The 12,675-nt window shown below is 49.9% G+C and overlaps 4 non-coding genes across 4 annotated transcripts; all 4 read right to left on the bottom strand.

Annotated features, from left to right (window-relative positions):
- Nucleotides 1-4,558: 4,558 nt before the first annotated feature.
- Nucleotides 4,559-4,630, bottom strand: TRNAM-CAU (transfer RNA methionine (anticodon CAU)). Its single transcript has one exon. It is a non-coding gene; the product is annotated as a tRNA-Met (tRNA).
- Nucleotides 4,631-8,323: 3,693 nt separating this feature from the next.
- TRNAM-CAU (transfer RNA methionine (anticodon CAU)) lies at nt 8,324-8,395 on the bottom strand. The gene has a single exon. It is a non-coding gene; the product is annotated as a tRNA-Met (tRNA).
- A 1,174-nt stretch (nt 8,396-9,569) lies between these two features.
- TRNAM-CAU (transfer RNA methionine (anticodon CAU)) lies at nt 9,570-9,641 on the bottom strand. The gene has a single exon. It is a non-coding gene; the product is annotated as a tRNA-Met (tRNA).
- Nucleotides 9,642-12,067: 2,426 nt separating this feature from the next.
- On the bottom strand, nt 12,068-12,139 carry TRNAM-CAU (transfer RNA methionine (anticodon CAU)). Its single transcript has one exon. It is a non-coding gene; the product is annotated as a tRNA-Met (tRNA).
- Nucleotides 12,140-12,675: the final 536 nt, after the last annotated feature.

Genomic DNA, 12,675 nt, shown 5'->3' with positions numbered 1-12,675 from the left:
GAATGAAGGAACTTTGCTTCAGGGAAAGGACTGCTGCTGCTTCAGCATGTGAGGAGCGCAGCCACACGTTTCACCTTCCTCAGTATGTTGGTTTACAGGATGAGAGAGATCCTGAAACCTCACTCTAATAGGTTGAGGTGCTGTGCTCGGTGGCCTGCTGGGACCTTTGCCCGTCAGGGCAAGGTGAATAGGCCTTTGTCAGGCCTTCGTCAGGGCTTTGTCGGGGAGGGGCCAGGAGCCCTGCTCGCTTCAATCCCCTCACCGATAGACAGTTGCAGAAACTAGGATGCAAGAACCTTTCCTGGATGGGGTTTTGATTTTCGCGAAAAGTGTGTCAGCTTTGCTTTCAGCATGAGTCTGATTTCCCAAAAATGCATTTTGAACAATTTAAAGATTTGATCTGCGTTGGCCGGGAATCGAACCCGGGTCAACTGCTTGGAAGGCAGCTATGCTCACCACTATAACACCAACGCCTGCCTGTCTGGGCTATGTGATGGAGCGCCCCTTAGAAATAAGAATAAGTCATTGGCTGGGAATGAAAAAAGCTTGCGTTTGACGCAGAAGCAGTTCGCATCATGAGGTCTTGCCGGTCAGCCCAACATTTCCCCGGGACCCCTTAAAAAAGGAGCTTGGTTTTAAGTTTGGTTTGATTGAACAGTACATTTTGTTGGCTGGGCTGGGACCCTCTCCTATTTAGCGCAAGAGTGGAACGAGGCAGCAAGTTCAAGGAATGACATTGCATCCAGGCACTTACAGCTCTTTGTGCCCTAATGCCATGACACAAAAACATAATTTGAAAAAACTTAGCAGAGGATGGTTTCAATCCATCGACCTCTGGGTTATGGGCGCAGCATGCTTCCGCTGCGCCACTCTGCTGGTTGGAGAACAAGAGCTTTTCTGGGCTTTTACAGCCTACAAACCGACAACCCTAGACCCAGTTTCGAGTGAAGTGGGCAGTAGGCCTTACAAAGCCAAACAACCTGCAACCACGCACTCCCATCCCATGGCCTTTTGCAGACAGGCCTCATTTCTCTAGCTCACACCCTAACTGCCAACACCCCTTCCCCTTCTCTCTCTGTCTCCCTCTCTCTGTCTCTCTCTCTCATTCTCTCTCTCTCGCAAATAGATACTTTACTTCCCAGGTGCAACAAAACAAGCCTTCTCGAGCTGGCAGATATGGGAAGGAAGGAAGGAAGGGCCAGTTTGGAAACTCAACTCAATTACCATAAATCCCCTGCTAAGGGTTATGGGAGGGAGGAATGAAGGAACTTTGCTTCAGGGAAAGGGCTGCTGCTGCTTCAGCATGTGAGGAGCGCAGCCACACGTTTCACCTTCCTCAGTATGTTGGTTTACAGGATGAGAGAGATCCTGAAACCTCACTCTAATAGGCTGAGGTGCTGTGCTCGGTGGCCTGCTGGGACCTTTGCCCGTCAGGGCAAGGCGAATAGGCCTTTGTCAGGCCTTCGTCAGGGCTTTGTCGGGGAGGGGCCAGGAGCCCTGCTCGCTTCAATCCCCTCACCGATAGACAGTTGCAGAAACTAGGATGCAAGAACCTTTCCTGGATGGGGTTTTGATTTTCACGAAAAGTGTGTCAGCTTTGCTTTCAGCATGAGTCTGATTTCCAAAAAATGCATTTTGAACAATTTAAAGATTTGATCTGCGTTGGCGGGAATAGAACCCGGGTCAACTGCTTGGAAGGCAGTTATGCTCACCACTATACCACCAACGCCTGCCTGTCTGGGCTATCTGATGGAGCGCCCCTTAGAAATAAGAATAAGTCATTGGCTGGGAATGAAAAAAGCTTGCGTTTGACGCAGAAGCAGTTCGCATCATGAGGTCTTGCCGGTCAGCCCAACATTTCCCCGAGACCCCTTAAAAAAGGAGCTTGGTTTTAAGTTTGGTTTGATTGAACAGTACATTTTGTTGGCTGGGCTGGGACCCTCTCCTATTTAGCGCAAGAGTGGAACGAGGCAGCAAGTTCAAGGAATGACATTGCATCCAGGCACTTACAGCTCTTTGTGCCCTAATGCCATGACACAAAAACATAATTTGAAAAAACTTAGCAGAGGATGGTTTCGATCCATCGACCTCTGGGTTATGGGCCCAGCACGCTTCCGCTGCGCAACTCTGCTGGCTGGAGAACAAGAGCTTTTCTGGGCTTTTACAGCCTACAAACCGACAACCCTAGACCCAATTTCGAGTGAAGCGGGCAGTAGGCCTTACAAAGCCAAACAACCTGCAACCACGCACTCCCATCCCATGGCCTTTTGCAGACAGGCCTCATTTCTCTAGCTCACACCCTAACTGCCAACACCCCTTCCCCTTCTCTCTTTGTCTCTCTCTCTCTGTCTCTCTCTCTCATTCTCTCTCTCTAGCAAATAGATACTTTACTTCCCAGGTGCAACAAAACAAGCCTTCTCGAGCTGGCAGATATGGGAAGGAAGGAAGGAGTGAAGGGCCAGTTTGGAAACTCAACTCAATTACCATAAATCCCCTGCTAAGGGTTATGGGAGGGAGGAATGAAGGAACTTTGCTTCAGGGGAAGGGCTGCTGCTGCTTCAGCATGTGAGGAGCGCAGCCACACGTTTCACCTTCCTCAGTATGTTGGTTTACAGGATGAGAGAGATCCTGAAACCTCACTCTAATAGGCTGAGGTGCTGTGCTCGGTGGCCTGCTGGGACCTTTGCCCGTCAGGGCAAGGCGAATAGGCCTTTGTCAGGCCTTCGTCAGGGCCTTGTCGGGGAGGGGCCAGGAGCCCTGCTCGCTTCAATCCCCTCACCGATAGACAGTTGCAGAAACTAGGATGCAAGAACCTTTCCTGGATGGGGTTTTGATTTTCGCGAAAAGTGTGTCAGCTTTGCTTTCAGCATGAGTCTGATTTCCCAAAAATGCATTTTGAACAATTTAAAGATTTGATCTGCGTTGGCCGGGAATCAAACCGGGTCAACTGCTTGGAAGGCAGCTATGCTCACCACTATACCACCAATGCCTGCCTATCTGGGCTACCTGATGGAGCGCCCCTTAGAAATAAGAATAAGTCATTGGCTGGGAATGAAAAAAGCTTGCGTTTGACGCAGAAGCAGTTCGCATCATGAGGTCTTGCCGGTCAGCCCAACATTTCCCCGGGACCCCTTAAAAAAGGAGCTTGGTTTTAAGTTTGGTTTGATTGAACAGTACATTTTGTTGGCTGGGCTGGGACCCTCTCCTATTTAGCGCAAGAGTGGAACGAGGCAGCAAGTTCAAGGAATGACATTGCATCCAGGCACTTACAGCTCTTTGTGCCCTAATGCCATGACACAAAAACATAATTTGAAAAAACTTAGCAGAGGATGGTTTCCATCCATCCACCTCTGGGTTATGGGCCCAGCACGCTTCCGCTGCGCCACTCTGCTGGTTGGAGAACAAGAGCTTTTCTGGGCTTTTACAGCCTACAAACCGACAACCCTAGACCCAGTTTCGAGTGAAGCGGGCAGTAGGCCTTACAAAGCCAAACAACCTGCAACCACGCACTCCCATCCCATGGCCTTTTGCAGACAGGCCTCATTTCTCTAGCTCACACCCTAACTGCCAACACCCCTTCCCCTTCTCTCTCTGTCTCTCTCTCTCTGTCCCTCTCATTCTCTCTCTCTCGCAAATAGATACTTTACTTCCCAGGTGCAACAAAACAAGCCTTCTCGAGCTGGCAGATATGGGAAGGAAGGAAGGGCCAGTTTGGAAACTCAACTCAATTACCATAAATTCCCTGCTAAGGGTTATGGGAGGGAGGAATGAAGGAACTTTGCTTCAGGGAAAGGGCTGCTGCTGCTTCAGCATGTGAGGAGCGCAGCCACACGTTTCACCTTCCTCAGTATGTTGGTTTACAGGATGAGAGAGATCCTGAAACCTCACTCTAATAGGCTGAGGTGCTGTGCTCGGTGGCCTGCTGGGACCTTTGCCCGTCAGGGCAAGGCGAATAGGCCTTTGTCAGGCCTTCGTCAGGGCTTTGTCGGGGAGGGGCCAGGAGCCCTGCTCGCTTCAATCCCCTCACCGATAGACAGTTGCAGAAACTAGGATGCAAGAACCTTTCCTGGATGGGGTTTTGATTTTCGCGAAAAGTGTGTCAGCTTTGCTTTCAGCATGAGTCTGATTTCCCAAAAATGCATTTTGAACAATTTAAAGATTTGATCTGCGTTGGCCCCGGGTCAACTGCTTGGAAGGCAGCTATGCTCACCACTATACCACCAACTCCTGCCTGTCTGGGCTATGTGATGGAGCGCCCCTTAGAAATAAGAATAAGTCATTGGCTGGGAATGAAAAAAGCTTGCGTTTGACGCAGAAGCAGTTCGCATCATGAGGTCTTGCCGGTCAGCCCAACATTTCCCCGGGACCCCTTAAAAAAGGAGCTTGGTTTTAAGTTTGGTTTGATTGAACAGTACATTTTGTTGGCTGGGCTGGGACCCTCTCCTATTTAGCGCAAGAGTGGAACGAGGCAGCAAGTTCAAGGAATGACATTGCATCCAGGCACTTACAGCTCTTTGTGCCCTAATGCCATGACACAAAAACATAATTTGAAAAAACTTAGCAGAGGATGGTTTCGATCCATCGACCTCTGGGTTATGGGCCCAGCACGCTTCCGCTGCGCCACTCTGCTGGTTGGAGAACAAGAGCTTTTCTGGGCTTTTACAGCCTACAAACCGACAACCCTAGACCCAGTTTCGAGTGAAGCGGGCAGTAGGCCTTACAAAGCCAAACAACCTGCAACCACGCACTCCCATCCCATGGCCTTTTGCAGACAGGCCTCATTTCTCTAGCTCACACCCTAACTGCCAACACCCCTTCCCCTTCTCTCTCTGTCTCCCTCTCTCTGTCTCTCTCTCTCATTCTCTCTCTCTCGCAAATAGATACTTTACTTCCCAGGTGCAACAAAACAAGCCTTCTCGAGCTGGCAGATATGGGAAGGAAGGAAGGAAGGGCCAGTTTGGAAACTCAACTCAATTACCATAAATCCCCTGCTAAGGGTTATGGGAGGGAGGAATGAAGGAACTTTGCTTCAGGGAAAGGGCTGCTGCTGCTTCAGCATGTGAGGAGCGCAGCCACACGTTTCACCTTCCTCAGTATGTTGGTTTACAGGATGAGAGAGATCCTGAAACCTCACTCTAATAGGCTGAGGTGCTGTGCTCGGTGGCCTGCTGGGACCTTTGCCCGTCAGGGCAAGGCGATTAGGCCTTTGTCAGGCCTTCGTCAGGGCTTTGTCGGGGAGGGGCCAGGAGCCCTGCTCGCTTCAATCCCCTCACCGATAGACAGTTGCAGAAACTAGGATGCAAGAACCTTTCCTGGATGGGGTTTTGATTTTCACGAAAAGTGTGTCAGCTTTGCTTTCAGCATGAGTCTGATTTCCAAAAAATGCATTTTGAACAATTTAAAGATTTGATCTGCGTTGGCCGGGAATCGAACCCGGGTCAACTGCTGAAAGGCAGCTATGCTCACCACTATACCACCAACGCCTGCCTGGCTGGGCTATGTGATGGAGCGCCCCTTAGAAATAAGAATAAGTCATTGGCTGGGAATGAAAAAAGCTTGCGTTTGACGCAGAAGCAGTTCGCATCATGAGGTCTTGCCGGTTAGCCCAACATTTCCCCGGGACCCCTTAAAAAAGGAGCTTGGTTTTAAGTTTGGTTTGATTGAACAGTACATTTTGTTGGCTGGGCTGGGACCCTCTCCTATTTAGCGCAAGAGTGGAACGAGGCAGCAAGTTCAAGGAATGACATTGCATCCAGGCACTTACAGCTCTTTGTGCCCTAATGCCATGACACAAAAACATAATTTGAAAAAACTTAGCAGAGGATGGTTTCGATCCATCGACCTCTGGGTTATGGGCCCAGCACGCCTCCGCTGCGCCACTCTGCTGGTTGGAGAACAAGAGCTTTTCTGGGCTTTTACAGCCTACAAACCGACAACCCTAGACCCAGTTTCGAGTGAAGCGGGCAGTAGGCCTTACAAAGCCAAACAACCTGCAACCACGCACTCCCATCCCATGGCCTTTTGCAGACAGGCCTCATTTCTCTAGCTCACACCCTAACTGCCAACACCCCTTCCCCTTCTCTCTCTGTCTCTCTCTCTCTGTCTCTCTCTCTCATTCTCTCTCTCTCGCAAATAGATACTTTACTTCCCAGGTGCAACAAAACAAGCCTTCTCGAGCTGGCAGATATGGGAAGGAAGGAAGGGCCAGTTTGGAAACTCAACTCAATTACCATAAATCCCCTGCTAAGGGTTATGGGAGGGAGGAATGAAGGAACTTTGCTTCAGGGAAAGGACTGCTGCTGCTTCAGCATGTGAGGAGCGCAGCCACACGTTTCACCTTCCTCAGTATGTTGGTTTACAGGATGAGAGAGATCCTGAAACCTCACTCTAATAGGTTGAGGTGCTGTGCTCGGTGGCCTGCTGGGACCTTTGCCCGTCAGGGCAAGGTGAATAGGCCTTTGTCAGGCCTTCGTCAGGGCTTTGTCGGGGAGGGGCCAGGAGCCCTGCTCGCTTCAATCCCCTCACCGATAGACAGTTGCAGAAACTAGGATGCAAGAACCTTTCCTGGATGGGGTTTTGATTTTCGCGAAAAGTGTGTCAGCTTTGCTTTCAGCATGAGTCTGATTTCCCAAAAATGCATTTTGAACAATTTAAAGATTTGATCTGCGTTGGCCGGGAATCGAACCCGGGTCAACTGCTTGGAAGGCAGCTATGCTCACCACTATAACACCAACGCCTGCCTGTCTGGGCTATGTGATGGAGCGCCCCTTAGAAATAAGAATAAGTCATTGGCTGGGAATGAAAAAAGCTTGCGTTTGACGCAGAAGCAGTTCGCATCATGAGGTCTTGCCGGTCAGCCCAACATTTCCCCGGGACCCCTTAAAAAAGGAGCTTGGTTTTAAGTTTGGTTTGATTGAACAGTACATTTTGTTGGCTGGGCTGGGACCCTCTCCTATTTAGCGCAAGAGTGGAACGAGGCAGCAAGTTCAAGGAATGACATTGCATCCAGGCACTTACAGCTCTTTGTGCCCTAATGCCATGACACAAAAACATAATTTGAAAAAACTTAGCAGAGGATGGTTTCAATCCATCGACCTCTGGGTTATGGGCGCAGCATGCTTCCGCTGCGCCACTCTGCTGGTTGGAGAACAAGAGCTTTTCTGGGCTTTTACAGCCTACAAACCGACAACCCTAGACCCAGTTTCGAGTGAAGTGGGCAGTAGGCCTTACAAAGCCAAACAACCTGCAACCACGCACTCCCATCCCATGGCCTTTTGCAGACAGGCCTCATTTCTCTAGCTCACACCCTAACTGCCAACACCCCTTCCCCTTCTCTCTCTGTCTCCCTCTCTCTGTCTCTCTCTCTCATTCTCTCTCTCTCGCAAATAGATACTTTACTTCCCAGGTGCAACAAAACAAGCCTTCTCGAGCTGGCAGATATGGGAAGGAAGGAAGGAAGGGCCAGTTTGGAAACTCAACTCAATTACCATAAATCCCCTGCTAAGGGTTATGGGAGGGAGGAATGAAGGAACTTTGCTTCAGGGAAAGGGCTGCTGCTGCTTCAGCATGTGAGGAGCGCAGCCACACGTTTCACCTTCCTCAGTATGTTGGTTTACAGGATGAGAGAGATCCTGAAACCTCACTCTAATAGGCTGAGGTGCTGTGCTCGGTGGCCTGCTGGGACCTTTGCCCGTCAGGGCAAGGCGAATAGGCCTTTGTCAGGCCTTCGTCAGGGCTTTGTCGGGGAGGGGCCAGGAGCCCTGCTCGCTTCAATCCCCTCACCGATAGACAGTTGCAGAAACTAGGATGCAAGAACCTTTCCTGGATGGGGTTTTGATTTTCACGAAAAGTGTGTCAGCTTTGCTTTCAGCATGAGTCTGATTTCCAAAAAATGCATTTTGAACAATTTAAAGATTTGATCTGCGTTGGCGGGAATAGAACCCGGGTCAACTGCTTGGAAGGCAGTTATGCTCACCACTATACCACCAACGCCTGCCTGTCTGGGCTATCTGATGGAGCGCCCCTTAGAAATAAGAATAAGTCATTGGCTGGGAATGAAAAAAGCTTGCGTTTGACGCAGAAGCAGTTCGCATCATGAGGTCTTGCCGGTCAGCCCAACATTTCCCCGGGACCCCTTAAAAAAGGAGCTTGGTTTTAAGTTTGGTTTGATTGAACAGTACATTTTGTTGGCTGGGCTGGGACCCTCTCCTATTTAGTGCAAGAGTGGAACGAGGCAGCAAGTTCAAGGAATGACATTGCATCCAGGCACTTACAGCTCTTTGTGCCCTAATGCCATGACACAAAAACATAATTTGAAAAAACTTAGCAGAGGATGGTTTCGATCCATCGACCTCTGGGTTATGGGCCCAGCACGCTTCCGCTGCGCCACTCTGCTGGTTGGAGAACAAGAGCTTTTCTGGGCTTTTACAGCCTACAAACCGACAACCCTAGACCCAGTTTCGAGTGAAGCGGGCAGTAGGCCTTACAAAGCCAAACAACCTGCAACCACGCACTCCCATCCCATGGCCTTTTGCAGACAGGCTTCATTTCTCTAGCTCACACCCTAACTGCCAACACCCCTTCCCCTTCTCTCTCTGTCTCTCTCTCTCTGTCTCTCTCTCTCATTCTCTCTCTCTCGCAAATAGATACTTTACTTCCCAGGTGCAACAAAACAAGCCTTCTCGAGCTGGCAGATATGGGAAGGAAGGAAGGAAGGGCCAGTTTGGAAACTCAACTCAATTACCATAAATTCCCTGCTAAGGGTTATGGGAGGGAGGAATGAAGGAACTTTGCTTCAGGGAAAGGGCTGCTGCTGCTTCAGCATGTGAGGAGCACAGCCACACGTTTCACCTTCCTCAGTATGTTGGTTTACAGGATGAGAGAGATCCTGAAACCTCACTCTAAAAGGCTGAGGTGCTGTGCTCGGTGGCCTGCTGGGACCTTTGCCCGTCAGGGCAAGGCGAATAGGCCTTTGTCAGGCCTTTGTCGGGGAGGGGCCAGGAGCCCTGCTCGCTTCAATCCCCTCACCGATAGACAGTTGCAGAAACTAGGATGCAAGAACCTTTCCTGGATGGGGTTTTGATTTTCACGAAACGTGTGTCAGCTTTGCTTTCAGCATGAGTCTGATTTCCAAAAAATGCATTTTGAACAATTTAAAGATTTGATCTGCGTTGGCCGGGAATCGAATCCGGGTCAACTGCTTGGAAGGTAGCTATGCTCACCACTATACCACCAACGCCTGCCTGTCTGGGCTATCTGATGGAGTGCCCCTTAGAAATAAGAATAAATCATTGGCTGGGAATGAAAAAAGCTTGCGTTTGACGCAGAAGCAGTTCGCATCATGAGGTCTTGCCGGTCAGCCCAACATTTCCCCGGGACCCCTTAAAAAAGGAGCTTGGTTTTAAGTTTGGTTTGATTGAACAGTACATTTTGTTGGCTGGGCTGGGACCCTCTCCTATTTAGCGCAAGAGTGGAACGAGGTAGCAAGTTCAAGGAATGACATTGCATCCAGGCACTTACAGCTCTTTGTGCCCTAATGCCATGACACAAAAACATAATTTGAAAAAACTTAGCAGAGGATGGTTTCGATCCATCGACCTCTGGGTTATGGGCCCAGCACGCTTCCGCTGCGCCACTCTGCTGGTTGGAGAACAAGAGCTTTTCTGGGCTTTTACAGCCTACAAACCGACAACCCTAGACCCAATTTCGAGTGAAGCGGGCAGTAGGCCTTACAAAGCCAAACAACCTGCAACCACGCACTCCCATCCCATGGCCTTTTGCAGACAGGCCTCATTTCTCTAGCTCACACCCTAACTGCCAACACCCCTTCCCCTTCTCTCTTTGTCTCTCTCTCTCTGTCTCTCTCTCTCATTCTCTCTCTCTAGCAAATAGATACTTTACTTCCCAGGTGCAACAAAACAAGCCTTCTCGAGCTGGCAGATATGGGAAGGAAGGAAGGAGTGAAGGGCCAGTTTGGAAACTCAACTCAATTACCATAAATCCCCTGCTAAGGGTTATGGGAGGGAGGAATGAAGGAACTTTGCTTCAGGGGAAGGGCTGCTGCTGCTTCAGCATGTGAGGAGCGCAGCCACACGTTTCACCTTCCTCAGTATGTTGGTTTACAGGATGAGAGAGATCCTGAAACCTCACTCTAATAGGCTGAGGTGCTGTGCTCGGTGGCCTGCTGGGACCTTTGCCCGTCAGGGCAAGGCGAATAGGCCTTTGTCAGGCCTTCGTCAGGGCTTTGTCGGGGAGGGGCCAGGAGCCCTGCTCGCTTCAATCCCCTCACCGATAGACAGTTGCAGAAACTAGGATGCAAGAACCTTTCCTGGATGGGGTTTTGATTTTCGCGAAAAGTGTGTCAGCTTTGCTTTCAGCATGAGTCTGATTTCCCAAAAATGCATTTTGAACAATTTAAAGATTTGATCTGCGTTGGCCGGGAATCAAACCGGGTCAACTGCTTGGAAGGCAGCTATGCTCACCACTATACCACCAATGCCTGCCTATCTGGGCTACCTGATGGAGCGCCCCTTAGAAATAAGAATAAGTCATTGGCTGGGAATGAAAAAAGCTTGCGTTTGACGCAGAAGCAGTTCGCATCATGAGGTCTTGCCGGTCAGCCCAACATTTCCCCGGGACCCCTTAAAAAAGGAGCTTGGTTTTAAGTTTGGTTTGATTGAACAGTACATTTTGTTGGCTGGGCTGGGACCCTCTCCTATTTAGCGCAAGAGTGGAACGAGGCAGCAAGTTCAAGGAATGACATTGCATCCAGGCACTTACAGCTCTTTGTGCCCTAATGCCATGACACAAAAACATAATTTGAAAAAACTTAGCAGAGGATGGTTTCCATCCATCCACCTCTGGGTTATGGGCCCAGCACGCTTCCGCTGCGCCACTCTGCTGGTTGGAGAACAAGAGCTTTTCTGGGCTTTTACAGCCTACAAACCGACAACCCTAGACCCAGTTTCGAGTGAAGCGGGCAGTAGGCCTTACAAAGCCAAACAACCTGCAACCACGCACTCCCATCCCATGGCCTTTTGCAGACAGGCCTCATTTCTCTAGCTCACACCCTAACTGCCAACACCCCTTCCCCTTCTCTCTCTGTCTCTCTCTCTCTGTCCCTCTCATTCTCTCTCTCTCGCAAATAGATACTTTACTTCCCAGGTGCAACAAAACAAGCCTTCTCGAGCTGGCAGATATGGGAAGGAAGGAAGGGCCAGTTTGGAAACTCAACTCAATTACCATAAATTCCCTGCTAAGGGTTATGGGAGGGAGGAATGAAGGAACTTTGCTTCAGGGAAAGGGCTGCTGCTGCTTCAGCATGTGAGGAGCGCAGCCACACGTTTCACCTTCCTCAGTATGTTGGTTTACAGGATGAGAGAGATCCTGAAACCTCACTCTAATAGGCTGAGGTGCTGTGCTCGGTGGCCTGCTGGGACCTTTGCCCGTCAGGGCAAGGCGAATAGGCCTTTGTCAGGCCTTCGTCAGGGCTTTGTCGGGGAGGGGCCAGGAGCCCTGCTCGCTTCAATCCCCTCACCGATAGACAGTTGCAGAAACTAGGATGCAAGAACCTTTCCTGGATGGGGTTTTGATTTTCGCGAAAAGTGTGTCAGCTTTGCTTTCAGCATGAGTCTGATTTCCCAAAAATGCATTTTGAACAATTTAAAGATTTGATCTGCGTTGGCCCCGGGTCAACTGCTTGGAAGGCAGCTATGCTCACCACTATACCACCAACTCCTGCCTGTCTGGGCTATGTGATGGAGCGCCCCTTAGAAATAAGAATAAGTCATTGGCTGGGAATGAAAAAAGCTTGCGTTTGACGCAGAAGCAGTTCGCATCATGAGGTCTTGCCGGTCAGCCCAACATTTCCCCGGGACCCCTTAAAAAAGGAGCTTGGTTTTAAGTTTGGTTTGATTGAACAGTACATTTTGTTGGCTGGGCTGGGACCCTCTCCTATTTAGCGCAAGAGTGGAACGAGGCAGCAAGTTCAAGGAATGACATTGCATCCAGGCACTTACAGCTCTTTGTGCCCTAATGCCATGACACAAAAACATAATTTGAAAAAAGTTAGCAGAGGATGGTTTCGATCCATCGACCTCTGGGTTATGGGCCCAGCACGCTTCCGCTGCGCCACTCTGCTGGTTGGAGAACAAGAGCTTTTCTGGGCTTTTACAGCCTACAAACCGACAACCCTAGACCCAGTTTCGAGTGAAGCGGGCAGTAGGCCTTACAAAGCCAAACAACCTGCAACCACGCACTCCCATCCCATGGCCTTTTGCAGACAGGCCTCATTTCTCTAGCTCACACCCTAACTGCCAACACCCCTTCCCCTTCTCTCTCTGTCTCTCTCTCTCTGTCTCTCTCTCTCATTCTCTCTCTCTCGCAAATAGATACTTTACTTCCCAGGTGCAACAAAACAAGCCTTCTCGAGCTGGCAGATATGGGAAGGAAGGAAGGAAGGGCCAGTTTGGAAACTCAACTCAATTACCATAAATCCCCTGCTAAGGGTTATGGGAGGGAGGAATGAAGGAACTTTGCTTCAGGGAAAGGGCTGCTGCTGCTTCAGCATGTGAGGAGCGCAGCCACACGTTTCACCTTCTTCAGTATGTTGGTTTACAGGATGAGAGAGATCCTGAAACCTCACTCTAATAGGCTGAGGTGCTGTGCTCGGTGGCC

This window comes from Ambystoma mexicanum, chromosome 6q (genome assembly GCF_040938575.1).
Source record: "Ambystoma mexicanum isolate Mex_15411 chromosome 6q, UKY_AmexF1_1, whole genome shotgun sequence".
Taxonomy (NCBI): domain Eukaryota; kingdom Metazoa; phylum Chordata; class Amphibia; order Caudata; family Ambystomatidae; genus Ambystoma; species Ambystoma mexicanum.
The sequence above is the reverse complement of the archived record's forward strand: the minus strand, read 5'-3'. Positions and strand labels throughout refer to the sequence as shown.